Source organism: Symphalangus syndactylus, chromosome 3, assembly GCF_028878055.3.
Source record: "Symphalangus syndactylus isolate Jambi chromosome 3, NHGRI_mSymSyn1-v2.1_pri, whole genome shotgun sequence".
Lineage (NCBI taxonomy): Eukaryota > Metazoa > Chordata > Mammalia > Primates > Hylobatidae > Symphalangus > Symphalangus syndactylus.
In genome coordinates, this window is record NC_072425.2 from 105,366,876 (window position 1) to 105,387,646 (window position 20,771).

Sequence of the window (20,771 nt, forward strand, 5' to 3'; positions counted from 1 at the left end):
GGAATTTGAGGTTACAGTGAGCTATGATGGCTCCACTGCACCTCAGCCTGGGCAACAGAATGAGAACCTGTCTCTAACAATAACAACAACAAAAATAGAACTATTACAACTCAATAGAAAAAGCCAAATAACTCAATTTAAAAATGGATAAAGCATATAAACAGACATTTCTACAAGAATAAACCACGCAAATGATCATTAACACAGGGATAGGAAACACTTTCATTCTGGACATGGAAAGCTTGAGAGGATAACTAAACATCCAGTGGAGACAGATTATATATAGTTGGATAGATGAGTCTGGAGTTCAGAGCAGAGGCTCAAGCTAGAGATACCAAGCTGAAAGTGAACACCATTTGATGACATTTGAAGTCACAGAAGCAGATGGGATCACACAGGTTTGAGTTCAGATGGAGAAAAGGGCCTCTTAGGCTGAGCCCTAGGACATGCAAATATTTAAACACAGAAAAGAGTAACAGATCCAGCAAATACGACTGAACAAAGACCAGTGAAGGAATAGGAAAACAGCTCGGCTTTATAAATGCTTATTAAACCAAACTTTTTGACACTTGGTCTGCTCCCATAACAAGTTTCTTCTTCTTTAACAGCTACTTGTATTTTTTAAGCTACATTGAAAACAGGAAGCAAATATCACAAACTATTTCCCCTGTCTCCTGAAGCAAATCTTTTTCATATCAAAGCTTATCTGCCAACTCCACAGAATATTGCTTCTCATCCTTTGGGAGACACATTTTTTTCATTGAACCCATGTTTATTTATCATTTTGTTTATTTTTAATTTACTCAACCTTAAAGAAAAGATATCTTTCTAGACATGCTATTGGAGAATAACCAAGATGCAGACACTGAACTCAGTCACCCTGTATTTATTTTATTTTTTATCTTTTTAATTCCAAAAAACCATTGATTAAAATTTTGCAAAGTAACCATTGATAAGACTGAATAACTCAGACTTTGGAATATGTACCATTACTGTATTATTTTGCACTAATCTGTTGGGCTCATGAAATCAGACCATATATTATGGTCAGAAAGGTGTTTTCACTGAAGGAAATAAATGCTGCTATTATCATTCAACTGAAAAAGAGGTTAACCCTGAGGAAGATTGATTTTTTTAGAGGGTACAAGTTTGGATAAAGTGATAAGGACTGCTTCCTCCACTCAGGGACAAAATTCCGTCTGTTCTGGACTCAAAGGCAAGAGGAGGCCTGGACCAGCCCTGGGGTAGAGGTGAATGGCCCTGGCTCATGGAGGCAGGACTGGAGTGAAACAGGGAGATGACATGGCATGAAGGAGAGTGGTACCAATAGGGCATTGGGTTATCAGAAGCCAATTGTATCAGAAGGAATTCGTCAAGCAACAGTGAGCCTACTTTTTTGAGTGGCAGCAACAGCAGCAAAAGCAAGGGTGATGATGCCCATCTCTGGAGCAGCCAGCATCTTTGATAATAAGTAAGGAGTCCTTTAGTCCAGGGGGAACACCAGGGTTTATTCTACAACCCGTGCCTTACAGAAAGAGCAACTGCAGCTGAGCACAGTGGCTCATGCCTGTAGTCCCAGCACTTTGGGAGGCCAAGGTTCGGGGGGATCACAAGGTCAAGAGATTGAGACCATCCTGGCCAACATGGGGAAACCCCGTCTCTACGCAAAACACAAAAATTAGTTGGGCTTGGTGGCACATGCCTATAATCCCAGCTACTCAGGAGGCTGAGGCAGGAGAATCACTTGAACACAGGATGCAGAGGTTGCAGTGAGCAGAGATCGCACCACTGCACTCCAACCTGGCGACAGAATGAGACTGTGTCTGAAAAGAAAAAAAAAGAGAGAAGAAGAAGAAGAAGAAGAAAGAAAGAAAGAAAGAAAGAAAGAAAGAAAGAAAGAAAGAAAGAAAGAAGAAAGAAAGAAAAGAAAGAAAGAAAGAAAGAGAAAGAGAAAGAAAGAAGAAAGAAAGAAAGAAAGAAAGAAAGAAAGAAAGAAAGAAAGAAAGAAGAAAGAAAGAAAGAAAGAAGAAAGAAAGAAAGAAAAACAATTGCTTGGACAGAGGTTGTCTCTGCTGGGAATTCATATGAGGAAGGAGTACCTTGAAGAAACAAGATTCCCTGCTAACAAGTATGTGGAGGACCACAGTTGTTAAACACAGGGGTACCTAGGTGTGATACTGTCTATGTCACCAGCTAGGAAACTAGAGCTATGGCTACATAAAGATTTAGAACAGCCCCTTAGGTGAATTGAAGAGGGAAGTTTTTTCTCCAGTTCCATTTGTGCCTTTATCTCAGTCCATCATCTCCTTCGGTCTCATAGAGGCCAAGTCCCCTTCACACTTTGGATGGAATTAAGCAAAAGCCTTCACAATTTTTGTCTGTTTCTTGCAGAAAGGCCATTTCAGAATTATCTTCCTCTGCGTAGTTAGGGTGAGGCTCCCTCTGTGCTGGGCCAGAATATTTTCATGGATCCAGGTTGCACTTCTTAGTACCATCTTCTTCACTGAGAAAGGGTAAGACAGGTAGTGACTAATCATCTGAGAGTATCTTTTCGAATACCTGACAGGTTGCATGCCTGTCAGAATGATGAATTTAAAGGGAAGGAGAATTTGTGTACCCTGAAGCGAGACACTGAACATGTCAGTCAGCCTCTTCCTCTAACTCTTGGAGGGGTTGTCTGTCCATTTTGTTTAAGAGGGACATCCAAATTCATTCCCTTTTATGATGTAATTAATAGAAATTTCACCAATCTTTGGTTTATAATTTGTTCATATATTTAGTTTACACAGCTATTGCTAAAGGGCTTTGGTAAGTTTTTCTGTATTTTTATAGATGATTTAATAGTAGGCAGGGAACGGTGTATTAGAGGTGTATATGGTCTGTGCTTATCTAGAAGGATTGTACGCGGCAAAGTTACAGTGTCGGTGAGACAGAAATTCAAGTAATCAACAAGGAAGCCCAGACTGAGTAGAGAAAAAACTGATGTTAAGAGAGGATGAGAGACCTGTATACAAAAAGGGGCAAGGAACTGGAGTCATGAAGATATTAAAGAATTGGTGCAGTGTAACTGAGACAGAATGATGGAAAGATAAGAAGAGAAAATACTGGAGGGCCATAAAGGGCCAAGGATGAGATCATGTGAGTGCATAGCTGACCTGGAGTGAAATGAAGATCGTTAGAATTGTGGAGGTCCAGGAGTTGTGAGGGTGATTTTGGACTGGTAATTTATGCCAGCATCGAAATCCTTCGTGGATGATGGCAGAATTAGATAAATGGGCCAGAATTGAGAGACAGATGACCAAGTCCTCAAAAGGAAATCACTTACATTATAGCAGATAGTAATGCCTAGGATGCCTAGGATGGGTAGGTGAGAGTCCTAGCTTCTTATTGCTGCTGTCACAAGTTACCACAAACCGGGCAGCTGAAAACAATACAAATTGATTATTTACAGTTATGCAGGTCAGAAGTCTGATACAAGTCTCAGTGGATGTAATGGTTAATTTTATGTATCAACTTGGCTGGGCCATGCTGCTTAGCTATTTGGTCAAACAATATTCTGGATGTTTTTGTGATGTTTTTCGGGATGAGATTCACGTGTAAATCAGCAAACTTTGAGTTAAAAACAGATTGTTCTCCTTAATGTGGGTGGGCTTCATCCATTCCGTTGAAAGTCTTAATAGAATGAAGACTGACCTCCCACAAGCAAGGAAGAGCTCTGGCAACAGACTGTATCTATTCCCTAGGTCTCCAGCCTACTGGCCTTCCCTCCAGATTTCAGACTTGCACCTCCACATTGCATGAGCCAATTCCTTAAAATAATCATTCCTTCTCTCCGAACACACACACACACACACACACACACACACACACACACACACACACACACACATTCTATTGGCTCGATTTCTAACAAATACCCTGACAGTGGGCTAAGATTGAAGTCAACCAGAATATATAGAAGAGTCCATTTCCTTACCTTTTCCAGCTTGTAGAGGCTTCCCACATTTCGTGACCATGGCCTCCTTCCTCCATCTTCAAAGCTAACAATGGTGGGTAGAATCTCTTATACATCCTATCTCTCTGACCTTCCTTCTATAGCCACATTTCCTCTAACTATAGCCAAAAAAGGTCCTCTGATTTTAAAGAGACAGGACCAACATGGATAATCCAAGATAATCTTCTCATCTCAAAGTTCTTAATTTAATCACATCTGCAAAGTGCTTTTTTTTGCCATATCAAGTAACATGTAATCACAGGCCCCAGGGATGAGGACTTAGACATCTTTGGAGGGTCATTTTTCTGCCTAACACAGTGATAGAATCTGCCCTCAGAAGAGAAGCTGGAAAGAAGACTGATGTACACAGGGCTAAATGGAGTTCTTGCTGCACCAAATGTGAGTTCCCCTTCTATCTATAGGCCCTAATTTCATTCTTCTAAGCCAGCATTACCCAAAGTCTGCTCTGTGGCATATTAGTATTGCAAGATGGATTAAAAATAAAAGCTCTGTGGTTAAATAAATGTGTAGATTTTATGTGCCTTTGTATCTTTATAATTCACATTAGCATATGAAAGATTCTGAGAAGTTTATGATGAGGAAGTCTGTCCAGTTTAACATGGGTTTTCCAGGACTTATTTTTCCAAGGAATTCTCTTTTTGAAACACCTATTAACAGCTCCAGCATCATTGCTTAATACAGTGGACTTTGGGAAAAGCATTTCTAGACAACACAGAGATACCTTCACAGGTCCAGGAATGGGGGAAAAGAGCCTTACATAATCCATAAAGCCTTGCTGGAGTTCCCTAGAATCAACTTGAATTATCCACAGCCCCATTTAGTAGGTGAGGGCTAAGATTCAAAGAAGTTAAATTTTGCCCTCATGAATGGAATAGTCAAGGTCTGAACCCAGTCCGTCTTACTCTAGAACCTTCACTTTTAAGCACTGTACTTGAGTTCCTCTTTTCATATCAAGCCATGTTCGAGCCTCCTGGCCAGCCCTTGGTTGAACACCACCCCTGGTCTAATAGGCTACAGCATGGGAGGATCAAGTGTTATAGAAGATAGCAACCTGTGCTTCCCCTTCATCAGGGGCTGGGAGCAAGGCAGTTATAGAAGAAGCTGAGGGAGCGGCAGGTTTGCTGACTGACATATAGAGTCTACAGTGGAGATGAGATTCACAGAATAAGGCACAAACAGCAAAGTCCCTCAGGGCAGTCGCAAGACTAATTTACATTACCGGCAGGACTCTAAGTAGCAAAGGGAAGGCAGCACCACCTAGTGGACAAAACGACAGCTCTGTATTGAGGTCACTGCAGTCAAAACCTGGTTTCACTATTAAGCAATGTCTCAAGCTCAGTGTTTTAATCTGCAAATTAGGATAACAGTCTTAACCTCATAGGATAGTTGTGAGGATTAGTGAAAGCATAGACAAAGTGCCAAGCATGCAAAATAAATGCTATATCTAGCTGTTGTTATTATTTTATTATTTTATTTTTTTAAGACGGAGTTTTGCTCTTGTTGCCCAAGCTGGAGTGCAATGGCGCAATCTCGGCTCACCGCAACCTCGGCCTCCCAGGTTCAAGCGATTCTCCTGCCTCAGCCTCCCAAGTAGCTGTGATTACAGGGTTATTATTAAGTCCAAGCCGATCTTTCTTCACGGCTCTTCCTCCTGCCCCCACCCAGGTTAATTCAACTATGCTTGTAAGAAGTTCACGTACTTCCTACTCTTACCACCCAGGTCTTTGGTTGGTGTGGCCCTCTTAATTTAAGAGTGTTGCTGAGGGCTGCCAGAATTCTGAGGCCGCAAGAAAACAAAGCAAAGGGGGCTGGAGTGATTTGCTTTCAGCGGACTCCCTAACTGGGCCTTCCCTGCAGCATTCACTTCTTGGTGGCTCTCGGTAGGGGCTGGCTGCCAACAAAATGTTTTGTCTTGGAAAAGAGAGGGGTCCACCGTTATTCTGTCCCCATTAGCTTTCTAATTAGTAAAAACTTCAAGCAGCTGGCATGTGCTTGATTCTTAGCATCCATTTGTGAGCTTTAATCATTTCCCCTATTTGTATGTTTTCTTGGTTAGCTTAATGGAAAAACCTTCTAAAATTGTTTATATTATCTTCCATAAGTTATTACTTACAGAGATGACATTTCTGTCTGTAAGTCTGATATCTTTTGCTAAATGGATATTTAAAATGTTCAGAGGATAATAAGATCCAGGCTCCCCTAAGTAAGAAACAAATTAAGGTGCTGATAGAAAATAAATAAAGAAGTACAGGCCTAAGGAAATTTCATCCTTCAATTTCCGGTTTCAGATGCTTCCAGTTATAAAACAAAGATAACACATCCAGACTGAAAACTCAGAACAGAAGACACATATGGTTTTTGATTGTAGAATTTAAAGAGATTAGGTCAGAGAAGGAAACCTATAATGCTAACAGGTGGGAAAGAAGGCTGTGATTACTACTTTTCCTCTGAAGATGCGCTTGGGAATCACCTGTCTGCAGTAAGCAACCCAAACTTGAGAAAATTGACCTAAAATTGTCGTATAGGTGAGACCAAAACAATTAGTGTTTGGAGAAAAATAGAAAAATGTTAACATCTAAGTTTAGTGACAGGGATATTTAACATATGCCTAGTTATTTCTATTATTTTAAACCTTGCTATATTACATTGTTGGAGGTAGAAATTAGAAATTGATCAAAGTGTTGCTTTTAATTAAAGAGTTTAATTTTAAGGAAAATGAATTAATGGATTTTCAATATATCTTTTTCAATCACTTATCTACACCCTTGTTGGAGCAAATCCAGAAACCAAAATAAAGGCATGATACTTAAAAGGAAAGAATCAGTTTCTGTGTTGAGAGTGTGCTTTGCAACTCCAATTCTTCATGTTAGGAAACGACAGAATGGGGATAAACAATTGCCTTGATGGGACTCATTTTGGAAGAAACATCGACAGTTTTTCATGTCTTTTAATTAAACACACTTCTAATATACCCAGCTGCCTTCTCATCTTTTTTTAAGGAAAGCCTTTAAAAAATCTTAGGATAGTTAATTTTTTAAGCTAATAGGATTCTGATATAGCATTTAAGCTTCTCTTTTAGATATTAAGTGTCACCTTAGCACAGTCTTTTCTCCTAATTTTTTAATTAGCCAAATGTCACAGAAGGATAAGCATTATTCAGTTTCCAGCAAGACACAGTGGGATCTGCTTGAATCTGACAATTTGATCTGCTTGAATCTGACAAGCTTTGTGAACTGAGGCCTGATTCAACTTATCTGAGTCTCTGATTCCTCATTTTTTAAATAAGGAGAATAATGTGCAACCTCACATGGTTGTTGCAAGGATTAAATGAAACATTTTATTTTCAAGTACCTGACATAGCCACATCATAGATGCTTAATATATATTATTTTCCTTTCAGTTTTCCCCTTCATATGCATATATACTGGCAGCATCAATTTCCTTTATATGTAGCGCCGATGCTGTTAACTTTATTAAGCTAGATTTTTCCATTAAGCATTTATCCTTATTCATTAGCTAGGAGGACTGACCCACAAAGATATTAAATTATTTACTCAAGTTTAATGAATGAAATTGAAAACCCTTTTCCTCTGCTTAACATGAATGTGCCCTTTTCAGTATGCAGAGCTTTGTTGCATTTATTCAGAAGCTATTGCTAAGTGCTTAGTTTGGAACAGAGGATTAATGAGCCCGGAGACATGGCGTTGGTCACCATGGCAACCAAACTAGCTTTGCTGTGTTCCAAGCTCAAACAACGGACGTGGGATGCTTAACTCTGGCCTGTGGCATATAGCTGGGTGTTCTTTTTCATATATCTGACTCCCCATTGCTCCTTCCAATTACTCCCTAATTCTCGTGGAAAGATAAATAAAAAGAACACCCCTACTTCTTTAGGGCTTTGCTTTTTCAGCTATACCACCTAATCTCCTTCCCGAATATAATTATCTTCCCATCTGTTTCTTAAGATTTTGCACCTAACTCACATTACTCCTCTCCTCAAAAATTCCTGACATTATTCTGGGGGTCTTTAATACCGCATGAATGACCCACCCAATCTCCTGGTCTCCCCGTTTCTGAATCTCATTCACTTCAGTGACTTTCTCCTACTCTGACTTGATGACTCCAACCCACAGTCATACCTGGACTAAGTCATTATCTGAAATTTATCTGTCTCCAGAAATCACTGATTCACATATCCAATTCTCTGCCCACAATCTTCTATCTTTGCATCTTGCTTGTTCAGTGTCCACTATAACCATTCTTGGACTCCATCAGATCCCTCTCTGTGTTCTCTTTGTCCATTAAATGTTCCTTTCTTCTCTCCTTCTCTATCCAGCTTAGTTCCATATTTTATCATTTTAATAACTCTTTTGCTGGAACTTTAAATTCCCTTCATCTCTTCACAGCATCTATCTGGGGCCATTATGAATTACCCTAACCCTGCGTGAGCCCAATTATCTGCTGTCTCAGTGCCTGCACCCAAGCAGCTGAGTGCTGTGTGGCAAAAACCACCTGTGCCACCTGTGCAAGACTAGTACCATCATAAAGTCAAACATCAAAACTCAATTGGACCCTCCAGACTGCTCGGAAACCCAATGTTTCTCTGTTTGACTTACTTTCCCCTTCTCTGTAATTCCCTATAATAATTATTCTCTATAATTATAGAAAATATATTCTCTCTAACAATTATTTCAAACCTCTTTTTTCCTCAAATCTTTTATACTTCTTCTCTTTTCACTCTCAACTCTCTTCACTTTTTACTTTACATAAAAAATGCCCTTCAAAGGAAAGCTTCCTTAAAGCCTTCCCACCACACACATCAACTCTCATTCTCTCCTTCTCTGCCTCTGGCTATGATAGAACAGAGGTTCTCCTCTCCAAAGTCAATCCTTTTACCTGCTCTGGATCTCATTTCCCAAACTCCTCAGAATCCTCACACCAAAAATTATCCCTCCTCTCTTCTTTGTCTTCAATCTCTGCCCTACTGGTGTATCTTTCCATGAGTTTTTTAAATGCTCAGGTTTCTATCATCTAAAATAAAAAAAAAAAATGTTCAGGCCCATTTTCCTCTTCATCTACCTTCTCATCTCCTCTTCACAAATACTCCTTAAAAGGCTTGTTCACACTTTCAGACACCCTCCGTTTTAGTTCTCAATCCCCCCCGCTCTGAATTCTGCATCCATTGCTCAACTGATTGGTATAATCTTCAGTTCCGTCCATGGCACTAAATCCAATAGCAGCTGTTTAACTCTCAACTTACTGGATCTCTCCGTAGTATTTAACACTTCTGACTTCTCCCTCCTTCCTGATATACTCTCTTCATAAGGGAAAGAAGCAACGTGTACAACTGAGCATGATTTTACTGGTAATGATCATGAAATTGCTCTGGTTCAACCGCACTCTTTTCCCTAGTGCTAGAACTTGTTGTCAACTGAACACTCAATAAATTTTTAACAATCAACACCCAATATGTACTATGCACTGGGCTCTGCCAAGCAAAACAGTCTCTGCTCTCCTGAAACTTATGGTTTAGTGAGGGAGGCAGATACTAATCAAAGAATTCAACAAATAAAATGTAAGTGCCACAAAGGAAAGCTACAATGTGCTATGAGAATACAGAACATAGCATAGGGACCTAATTGAGTTTAAAGGAATTAAGGAAGACTGATCCTCAGAAGTGAAGTCTGAACTAAGTCCTTGCACAGGAGTAGAAGTTTGCTCAGGAAAGAAGAGGAGCAGAGCATTCTAGATAGCAGGTATGCTATATTTGCATCCCCAGCCTTTTCCCCTAACTTAGCACCTGGAAAAAATGGCATTTAGGTCTTGACTCTCTAGAAAAAAAGGCAGTTAGATTTTTCTTCGGAGAATCTGACCAATCTCAAGAAAAAAAAATTCATAAGAGACTATGTCAGAGATTCCTCAGATGAAAGGTCCAGCCAGATACTCTACAGAAAAAAAAAAAAAAAAAAAAAAAAAAAAAAAAAAAAAAAAAAAAAAAAAAACCTCTATGTAGATAATTAGATTCCGAATCAGCTTTTAGTGACTCGGATCTTAAATATAGGCAGATAGCCAAAGATTATAAGACATCGAAGTAAAACCTCTAATATAGTTGAGAGAGACAATAAAAACAGAGAAAAACAACCTAGAAAAGATCTCCCAGAAAGTAGAGAATAAAAAAACGTAAAATAGGAGAGATGAGACAATACAAGAAAATTAGAGAAACAGTCCAGGGAGGTTCGATATCCAAATAAGAGTAATTCAAGAAAGAGAGCATATAGAAAGCAGAAGAAAAGAACTCATGCAGGAAATAATTCAGGAACATTTTTCGGAACTGATAGAGAAGCATTTTGGAATTGAATGGACTCAGTACAAAGGATGAAGATAAACCTACCAAGGCAGTTCATTGTGAAATTTTAGAACATCAAAGACCAAGAAAAAAAGAATCTAAATTCCCCAAATAGGAAGATAATAATTCACACAAAAAAATGAAGATGTAAATGGCTTTCAATTTTCCAGCTGCAGTACTGGAAACTAGAAGGCAATGGGGCAGTGCCTTCACCATGCTAAAAGAAAATGTTTATGAATCTAGAATTCTACTCTAAGTCGGGGGTAGAATCCATGCACTGGGGTGCATGTATAGTCTCATGCAACCTTTCTCAAAAATGTACCAGAAGACATATCTAACCCAAACAGGCAACACACCAAGATTTAGGAAGACTTGTGGTCCAGAAAGCAGGGGAGAGGAAAAGGGTGTCCCTGGGATGGTAGGGAATGGGGATCCCAGGATGACAGTGGTTCACCAGATGCACATCAACCTGAACCTAGTTGGAGCAGGTCTGAAGACTCCAGAAGGAACTTTTTCAAGAAAATAACATTGATAAAATACCCACTGAGTTTAAATATTTCAGAAAAGATTAAAACTATTGTCTGACCAGGTGCCTCACACCTATAATTCCAGAACTTTGTAGGCCTAGGCAGGAGGATCACTTGAGGCCAGGAGTTGGAGACTAGCCTCATCAACATAGCAAGACCCTGTCTCTACTAAAAATAATTTTTTAAAAATTAGCCAGGCATGGCCCATGCGCCTGTAGTCTCAGCTACTTGGGAGGCTGAGGTGGGAGGATTGCTTGAGCCTGGGAAGTCAAACCTGCAGTGAGCGATGGTCATGCCACTGCATTCTAGCTTGGGTGACAGAGTGAAACCCTGTCTCTAAAAATAAATAAAATAAAAAAATAAAATAAAATAAAATAAAATAAAAATATTGGCAAAAGCTTTGAGGTTAAATAGCAATGAGTATGTAGAAAATTAAGCAAAAGAATGAAATAAGACAGTTTTCTACAGAGATAACAAACATTGCACAAAAAAAGAAGCTATCATAGTTGACCACGAGCCTCATAGTTATAATATAACTCCATCATAAGGGACAGGGAATGAATAAGTACTTGGGGGGAGAGACACGGATAGGGGAAAAGGAGCCAGATCCTCATTTTCCATTCGAATAAATCAATAGATTCTCATAAAGCTGCTTCTGTTGCTACTTATTCTTTTCCACTTTTATGGATAAATAAATGATATTTACTTAGTAATTTGGAGCTAAATATCAAACTAATCAGCTCAAGGAAGTAAAAGTGGTTGCCTCTGAAGAAGGAATAATCTAGTACTACATTTTTCATAGTAAACCTTGAATATGGTATCTTCTTAATGTCTTTTAAAAAATTTTCATGGCCGGGCGCGGTGGCTCACGCTTGTAATCCCAGCATTTTGGGAGGCCGAGGCAGGCGGATCACGAGGTCAAGAGATCGAGACCACGGTGAAACCCCATCTCTACTAAAAATACAAAAAATTAGCCGGGCGCGGTGGCGGGCGCCTGTAGTCCCAGCTACTCGGAGAGGCTGAGGCAGGAGAATGGCGTGAACCCGGGAGGCGGAGCTTGCAGTGAGCCGAGATTGCGCCACTGCACTCCAGCCTGGGCGACAGAGCGAGACTCCGTCTCAGAAAAAAAAAAAAAAAAAAAAAATTTTCATATTTCTTCCACCTCTTTTGCTAAATATATTTTCTAGGCCCCTTAAATTTCTTGTGATATTATAAATATATCTTTTCTTACATTACAATTTCTAGCTGCTTATTTCTGGTATACAGAAATGCAATTAATTTTTGTATATTGATCTTAAATGCACTACCTCTGCTGAACTCAGTTACTAGTTGTAACCATTTAATTGTAGATTTTCTTGGATTTTCTATGTAGACAAACATCCTGTTTTAAGTAATGGCCATTTTGCTTCCTTCTTTTCAATCATCATACATTATTTATTTTTCTCTTCTCTTTGTGCCAGTTAGGACCTCCAGGACAGGGCTAAAGAGACTGTGATGAGAGCAGAAAAGTTGTTTCATTCGTGATTCTAAAGAGATACTTCTACAATTTCACCACTAAATAGACTATCAACTTGAAAGCACTGCTTAAGGTTGTGTTTCCTGAAGTGTGGTATGATTTTTCGTGGAACATTCTTTATGGGACTGGAGTAATTGCTGACTGACTGAGTGTGAGATAGGGACTGCAAACTCATTTCAAGTTCACTCACTCAGAGCAGAATGATTGGAGGCAAGGCTTCTGGAAAAAGCAGTGACCAGAAGACACGGCCTTTTAGAGTCATTTTCTGCCATCTGAGAACAGAGGGTCTCTGAGCAGATGGAGGTCAAGAATTTAATTGCCTTTTATTTACTGTTACTGTTACCCTCAATGTATGTCAAGGGATTTTGGGTTACAATTTTTACAGTAATATCAAGTTTCCTTTAAAATTGAATTTAATAAGTAACATCAATTTGATGAGAACATTAAATTCATATTGTACAGGTGGTACTCACAATACAGCAGATGTGGCAAAAATCCTCACGGTAGTTTGCAAATGACTAACATGGTCAGATTTATGCTATTACAACGTGTAACACAGAAGCTGAAAAGATGGAACGCGGTGAGGTGTTAAGAGCAGCGTCTGTCCAGCAGGCATATCTATTTCGGATTAAAATGAAGGCCAGTGACATCTTGCCTTACCATGTTCCACTTCATTGACCAGGGAATTTCCTAACATGTGAGTGACTTGTGTCACTGTCACATAAAGTAGCAGGGAACAGTCTTTTAAAAGGCATGGTCCCCTTTACATTGCCCCCATGTTACATTCTGCTAAGGAACATTTGAATTTTTATGGCTTTCCTGCAGTAACAAATTTTCCTCCTACTGTCAGGATTTGCTTCATGCAGAGTAAAGCGGGCAGCTTTCATTTTCCTCTTACGAATGAAATAGGTAGAAATAATATGCTGCTTAGCAGCCACCTAAACCTGCCCTGACTCTCTTTATTCATAGGGAAATGCAGGATTCAAGGAGAGGATGTTTTTCACCAAGGTAAATAAGCCTTCTCAACTGATGAACACTATTTTACTAATACCAAAGGCAACAAAGGCCAGGAGATGGGGGCATTAAGTAGAAAGGCAAACAGAAAAATAGCAGACAAAATCCAGCATGGGGACAAAGCAGGCTCTGCAACACTGAAAAAATAGGGGAAAATCCTTTAAGAGAAAATTGGATGCAATTTTTTTGCCTCAATTAGCCTTTTCCACAAAGAGCCCTTTTCCACAAAGAGCCCATTAAATAGCAAATGAAATTACATCGGTTTTCAGTTGCCATGGCATTGGTTCTTCCTCTAATGGACTTCCCTGGTTCTGAGCTTAATGTTAGCCTGACATATTTTCCATGTCTATATGTTGTCTCAATTCCCTCTGTCCAGCTACAAAGTGATGTATTTGAGTTCTCCCCCAGAGTATCTATGACATAATCTAAGAGAGAGAAAATTTAGCCTTTGGCTATATCTCTAGAGACTGAGAGGGTAAAACTGATGAAGAGCAGCATTTCATTAACCATGAACCACACAGTTTTCATTTATTAGGTGGCACTGGGTCCCCATCCATGCACTCAGGGCTTCTGGAGCCATTCCCAGATCTGTCAGTAATCTCAGTAACTCTTTATTGAGCACTTTCTATGTGCCAAGCGCTGTCCAAGAAGCTGAGGCATAAAAATGCAAAGGAAAGAAAACAAAATGCTCACAGTCTTTTAGTTTCCAGGTTAGAAGACCTACCTGCAAAACACTTACTTTCTCCTTTTATTTCTTCATCCATAAGATGGGTTGAAATTTTACCCAATGATCTGATTCACAGGTTTGATTCTTATTTATATATCTGCCACTGCCACACTTTAAAAAATTATTCTAGCAGCAAGAATCTAAAATAATAGATTTGCCTTTTTGAAATTGCTTAGCTACGGTTAAACATTCATTATGATATCAAGTTTGACTCTGATATTTTAAATATTATTTTGATATGCATAGTCACATATAATTTTTAGAAAAATACATCTATACAGTCCATACTGTCCCATAAGCTGCTTTTTACAATCTTCCCATGTGAACGGACATTCTTTTAAACATCATTTTAAATATATTCATGGTATGGCGGAAACGACATGAAATTTTCTATTAGATATGTAAGTGTTTTTCAGTTTTTCAGTAATATAAATGACTCTCTGAGGGCAAACAGGAATCAGGCAATTTTTTGAGACTCTAAATACATTTAAAAATTAAAAGTGCCTGTCTATATATTTTCAATTGTGGTACATTTTAAATGTTTTTCTTAACCAATCAAAACTTCCAAGACAAAAATATGAGGTAAAATAAGTAAAATATACTCTAACTGCATTATTCTGAAAACTCTTACAGAATTAGGAGAAAGTCTGTAATTTCTAGTGTACTGCAGGTCATGTGACCAAGCACAATTCTAAGTTACATGATCAGTGTCTTTCTTTTTCTTTCTCCCCAGTTATCTCTTTGACTTTAGGTATAACCTAGTTCAGAGATAACATCTAAAGTCTCAATTTGAGGCCCTAAGTAAATGACAGCCCTGGGTAAAAAGGTCCCCTGCCTAGAACTGGTCACTAATCCTAGAGGTGAAATTTCTAAGTTACAAGAAAGTTTTAAGCTTTTGATATGTGTTATGAATTTGCCCCCGCAGGCTGGTACCTATTTACATTCTATTAAGCGTGTGTAAGAGCACTTCCCTATGTATTTGTCACATATGTATTATCTTTCGTATGCTTATTAATGTAATAAACAACAACAAAATATCTAATTGTTATTTTAATTGACATGTTACTGATTACCAATGAAGGCTATCATTATGTCATATATTTATTTGCTGTTTATTTGATTATTCTTTTTTTTCCCTTAAATATTCCTGTTCTTGGTCATTTTGTTCTTTTTCTTTTTTTAACCACTTTCTCTCTCTCTTTTTTTTTTTTTAGTTGTTAGCCTCATTACTTTAATTGAAAAACTTCTGTATATAATAAGCCCTTTGTCATATAGTCTCAAATACTTTCCCCAGTTTTACGATTGCCTTTTAATTTTATGGTGTTTGCCCTACTGAAGTTGAACATTTTTGCTTTCTCTAATTTATCTTTATTTTCTTTGTGAATTCGGCCTTTGATGACATGGCTTGAAAGAGTAAGTGGATCTTTAATGGACTTCTATTCTCTCTCCTTGATTGTTATGAGCCTAATTCATTAGTGTCAGCCTACAAGCATTGCCCAAGCTTCCCCCTACCTCTTTCTTCCTTCTCATCTCTAGGTAGTCTCCCTCTGTTGACAGGAACAAAAGAGATGGGGAATAACTGTACCGGCTGGGAAAGGTGACACCTCTAGGGAGTGAAAGGTTTAGCCACTCTGTCAGTTTGTGGTTGATGAAGTCACATGAAAAGGCGGCAATGTAAAAAGTTAACAAAGTTTCAGTTACATCGGATAATGAATAAGTTCTGAAGATCTAATGTACGGCAGGATGACTATAGTTAGTAACACTGCATTGTTTACTGGAAATTTGTTGAAAGTAGATCTTAAGTGTTCTTATTTATGATTAAGATGAAAAGATGGAACGCGGTGAGGTAGTAAGAGCAGCGTCTGTCCAGCAGGCATATCTATTTCGGATTAAAATGAAGGCCAGTGACATCTTGCCTTACCATGTTCCACTTCATTGACCAGGGAATTTCCTAATATGTGGGTGACTTGTGTCACTGTCACATAAAGTAGCAGGGAACAGTCTTTTAAAAGGCATGGTCCCCTTTACATTGCCCCCATGCTACATTCTGCTAAGAAACATTTGAATTTTTATGGCTTTCCTGCAGTAACAAATTTTCCTCCTACTGTCAGGATTTGCTTCATGCAGAGTAAAGCGGGCAGCTTTCATTTTCATTTCATTATTACAAAAAGTAAGACAAAAAATATTTTAATTTAAAAGTTAATGATTAAATTAATACATAACTTCTAAAATTCCTAAAACTTTTAAAAAGCTTGCATGTTTAAACTAATTAAATTTAAAAATCAATAAAGATAAAAACTAAATCTAAACATAAATGAATGAGTAAATGTGAAGAGTGGTGATGGCCACACATAGAAAATGTGGGTAAGCTCCAAATTATGCCTAATCTTGTCCCAGTAGCTTCCTTCCTAAGGGGGAGGCTGCAAAAGCGAAGAAGAGCACGATTGCTGGAGGGAGGTCACAGGCCAGTATTATCTACAGTTGGAGATCAGAGGAAAACCTTGTGTGCCAAAGGAAGTGATTCATAGAAATAACAGTTGAAGATGCATGAGACAGGATAACTGAAAGGTTCCAGTCTTTCAGAAGTTGAGATGAGATGAAGTCCAGAGAATTTGGGATACATCCTCATTTTTAACAGGTGAACCAAAGAAGAAGGAGAATATGCTGGGCTGAATTTTTTCTTCCCCTTCATTTCCACAGGTTGAAAAGATCATGGCTTTTTTTTTTCGGAGACAGATCTTGCTCTGTCACACAGGCTGGTGTGCAACGGTCCAATAATAGCTCACAGCAGCCAGCCTCAAACTCCTGAGCTCAAGCAATTCTCCTGCCTCAGCCTTCCGAGTAGCTAGGACTACAGATGCACCACCATGCCTGGTTAATTTATTTTTCCCTTAGTAAAGATGTGGTCTCATTATGTTGCCCAGTCTGATCTCAAACTCCTGGCCTCAAGTGGTCCTCCTGCCTCAGCCTCCCCAAAGTTCTGGGATTACAAGCATAAGCCACGGCTCCTAGCCACATGGCATCTTTTATAAGTCCAGTAATCCTACTACATTTCTCTAGTAAGCTTCTTCTCCCACTTTTTTTCTCCCGAACTTCTCATTCGTTCTCCATTCTTATCAAAATGTCTATGCTTTCTGCTCTCCTCTCATTTTTTGGCTGGTGACTTTGACACAGTGTTGAGTGGAAAAACCATCAGAACTCCCTCATCTTAGCACCATCAAATCTATAAATATTCTGGCATTTAAAACCATCTTTTACTTTGTCCCATTTCTTAAAAATGAGGATGCTCCCAGCTACTTGGGAGGCTGAGGCAGGAGAATGGCGTGAACCCGGGAGGCAGAGCTTGCAGTGAGCCGAGATCATGCCACTACACTCCAGCCCAGGCAACAAAACGAGACTCCATCTCAAAAAAAATAAATAAATAATAAAAATAAAAATAAAAGAGGATGTATCCCATAGTCTCTGGATTTAATCTCATCTCAACTTCTGAAAGACTTTCAGTTATCCTGTCTCGTACATCTTCAACTGTTTTCTTTCTATGAATCATTTCCTTTAGCACACAAGCCTTTTCTTTGATCTCCAACTGTAGGTAATTCTTGCCTGTGACCTCCCTCCAGCCCCCTCCAGCAATCATGCCCTTCTTATGTTCACTTCTGCAGCCTCACTTCTTTTTAACAATTGTTAACAATTGTTTACCTGTGACATCTCTGATTTCTTACCACCCATTTGCACTTTATACCATTCAAATCTGGCTTTTAACATTGTTTCACCAAAACTATTTTTGTCAGTGATAACTCTGTCACCTAATCTAATGAACATCTAATTAACCCTGTGTAGCTATCACTATAGCTGGCCACTCTCTGCTTCTGGAACCTACTACCTCTTTCTTTGTCCTTGTGTTGCCAAAATACTCTTTGTTTTCTCCAATTTTACTTATCAGTATATCTTACTCTCCTTTATTGGTTTCTCCCCATCCTTCTAACATTGAAATGTTAGAATTCATTGGGGCTTTTTCATAGATTCACTTTTCTCTATATAGACTTTTTATCCAGGTGATTCCATTGATTTCCTTGGCTTCAAATACAATCTATAGACCAACAATTCTGAAATTATAGCTTTAGTCCAGGGCTCTGTTCTGGAATCTATACTTTTATATAAAGTGCATCCTTGACATTTTCACTGAAGTTTCAAAGATATATCAAAACTCTCATACTTAAAACTGATCTAGGAAGACTCACTCTATCTGATTTCTGACTTGACACAAACCTATGGCAATCAAGTCAGTGGAGCATTAGGGAAAAAAAATAAAAAGATATATAGGTCAATGGAATAGGCTGGAGTCCAGAAATAAACCCATACATATATTGCCAATTGATTTTTGACAAAAATACTAAGGCAGTTTGATGGTGAAAGAATATTCTTTTCAACAAATGGTATTGAAACAATTGGGCATCCATATAAAAAAAGAAGAACCTAACCCATAACTTATACCGTATAAAAAAATTAACTCAAAATGAATCCTACACCTAAAAGTAAAATCTGACATGACAAAACCTCCAGAAATAAACATAGGAAACAAATTTTGTTGCTAGGAGGCAAAAAATTGATAAATTGAATTTATCAGAATTAAATACTTCTTCTCTTTGAAAGATACTGTTAGGAAAATGAAAAGAAAAGCCACAGAATGAAGAAAACTACGTGCAAACTATGTATCTGATAAATGACTAGTATTCAGAATATATATCAAGAACTCTCTCAAATCAATAAGAATACAGGCAACCGATTTTTTTAAAGGAGCAAAAGTTACAGACATTTCACCAAAGTAAATAATATACAGATGGCAAATCAATACATGAAAACATGTTCAACATCCTTAGTCATCAGGGAAATTCAAATTAAAACAATGAGATACCATTACAAACATATTAGAATGGCTAACATTCTAATGATCTACCCTCCAGTAGAGGGACATTTAGAATGTTAGCCAATATGTTAGCTATTCTAATTTGTTTGTAATGATTGCAAACTGATGTTGCCCACGCTGATCTCAAACTCCTAGACCCAAGCAGTTCTCCCACCTTGGCCTCCCAAAATACTGATACTATAGGTGTGAGCCACCTTGCCCAGCCTAATTTTTTTTATCTCACATTATCAAGTTCTGCCAAGCAACTGGCATTCTCATACATTGCTGACAGAAATACGAAATGATAGAACTACTTTGGAAAAGAGTGTTGCAGTTTCTTATAAATTTACCACACAGCCATCATCCCACTCCTAGGTATTTACATAAGAGAAATAAAAACGTCCACATAAAAACCTGTATGCAAATGTTTATGTCAGCCTTCCTTTGAAAACTGACAAAACCTAAGGACATTCCAAATGTCCCTCTACTGGGGGGTAGATCAATTTTGTTATGTGTATACAATGGAATACTACTCAGCAATAAAAAGGTCTAATTTATTGGTCCATGCAACCACATGGATGGATCTCAAATGTATTATGCTAAGTGGGAGAAACCAGACTCAGAAGCCTACATATTTTATATTTTAATGTATATGACATTCTGAAAACAGGCAAAATTATAGGGACAGAAAACATCAGTGGTTGTCTATAGATGTAGAGGGGGAGAGGACTAATTACAAAAGGCGTCAGGAAACTTTTTAAGATGATTGGCATGATAGTTTGACAAAAATAGTATTTCTCAAAATGTTAAATTGTACTGTTAATTTTACTGAGTGAAAATTATACCTCCATAAACTGACTTTTTAAAAAATGGATTTAATGATTATCCCTACATAGGTGCCTCTTCCTCAAGTTTCTTTATCTCAAAAAATGGCATCACTATCTGCCTATTTTCTAAAACCTGAAACCTGGTAATGATACTTGGGGCTTCCTTTTTCCTTCATACACCACCCACAATTCTACTTCGAAAATGTATTGCAAACCCATCTCCTAAACTTCCTATCTGAGCTTGCCCCTAGCGCAAGCCACCATCTTCTCTCACCTAGACTATTACGATAGCTTCCCTACTGGTCTCCCTGCTTCCGTTCTTGTTCACCTCCAATCTATTTTCTGCATAACTCCAGAATAATGACTTTAAAGGAAAATTAAATGATGTCACTGTCTTACTGAAAACTTTCTTGTGGCTCTATTTCAGAGCCCTACACTTTGACCCTCGAAGGCCCTGTAGGATCTAACACATCTAATGTCATCTTGTGACACTCCCCTCTACCCTCTTGTCCTTCCCACCCTACCCCATAGCCATGATACTCTGGTCATAGTAGCCCTTTTCTATCTGTTTAATATTCCAAGTTTTATTGCTCTCTTAGCAATTTTGCTCAAGCTATTTCCTATAGCTAGACCCCTCTTCCTCTCAGCTTTCTTTTTTAATGTCTATCTCCTTCCCATTTGTTTTTTGTTTGTTTGTTTTTGTTTTTTGTTTTGAGACAGGGTCTCACTCTGTCAGTCAGACTGGAGTGCAATGGCATAATCACAATCACTGCAGCCTTGAGCTCTTGGGATCAAGTGACCCTCCTGCCTCAGTCTCCTGAGTAGCTGGGACCACAGGTGCATGCCACCATGCCCGGCTAATTTTTTTTACTTTTTGTAGAGATGGGGTCTCCCTA

General features: G+C 38.5%; 1 protein-coding gene across 1 annotated transcript in view; it reads right to left on the minus strand.

The window, feature by feature from the left end:
* The window catches only part of ASB4 (ankyrin repeat and SOCS box containing 4), a 54,403-nt gene that overhangs the window by 22,955 nt on the left and 10,677 nt on the right, over window positions 1–20,771 (minus strand). The window lies entirely within an intron of this gene.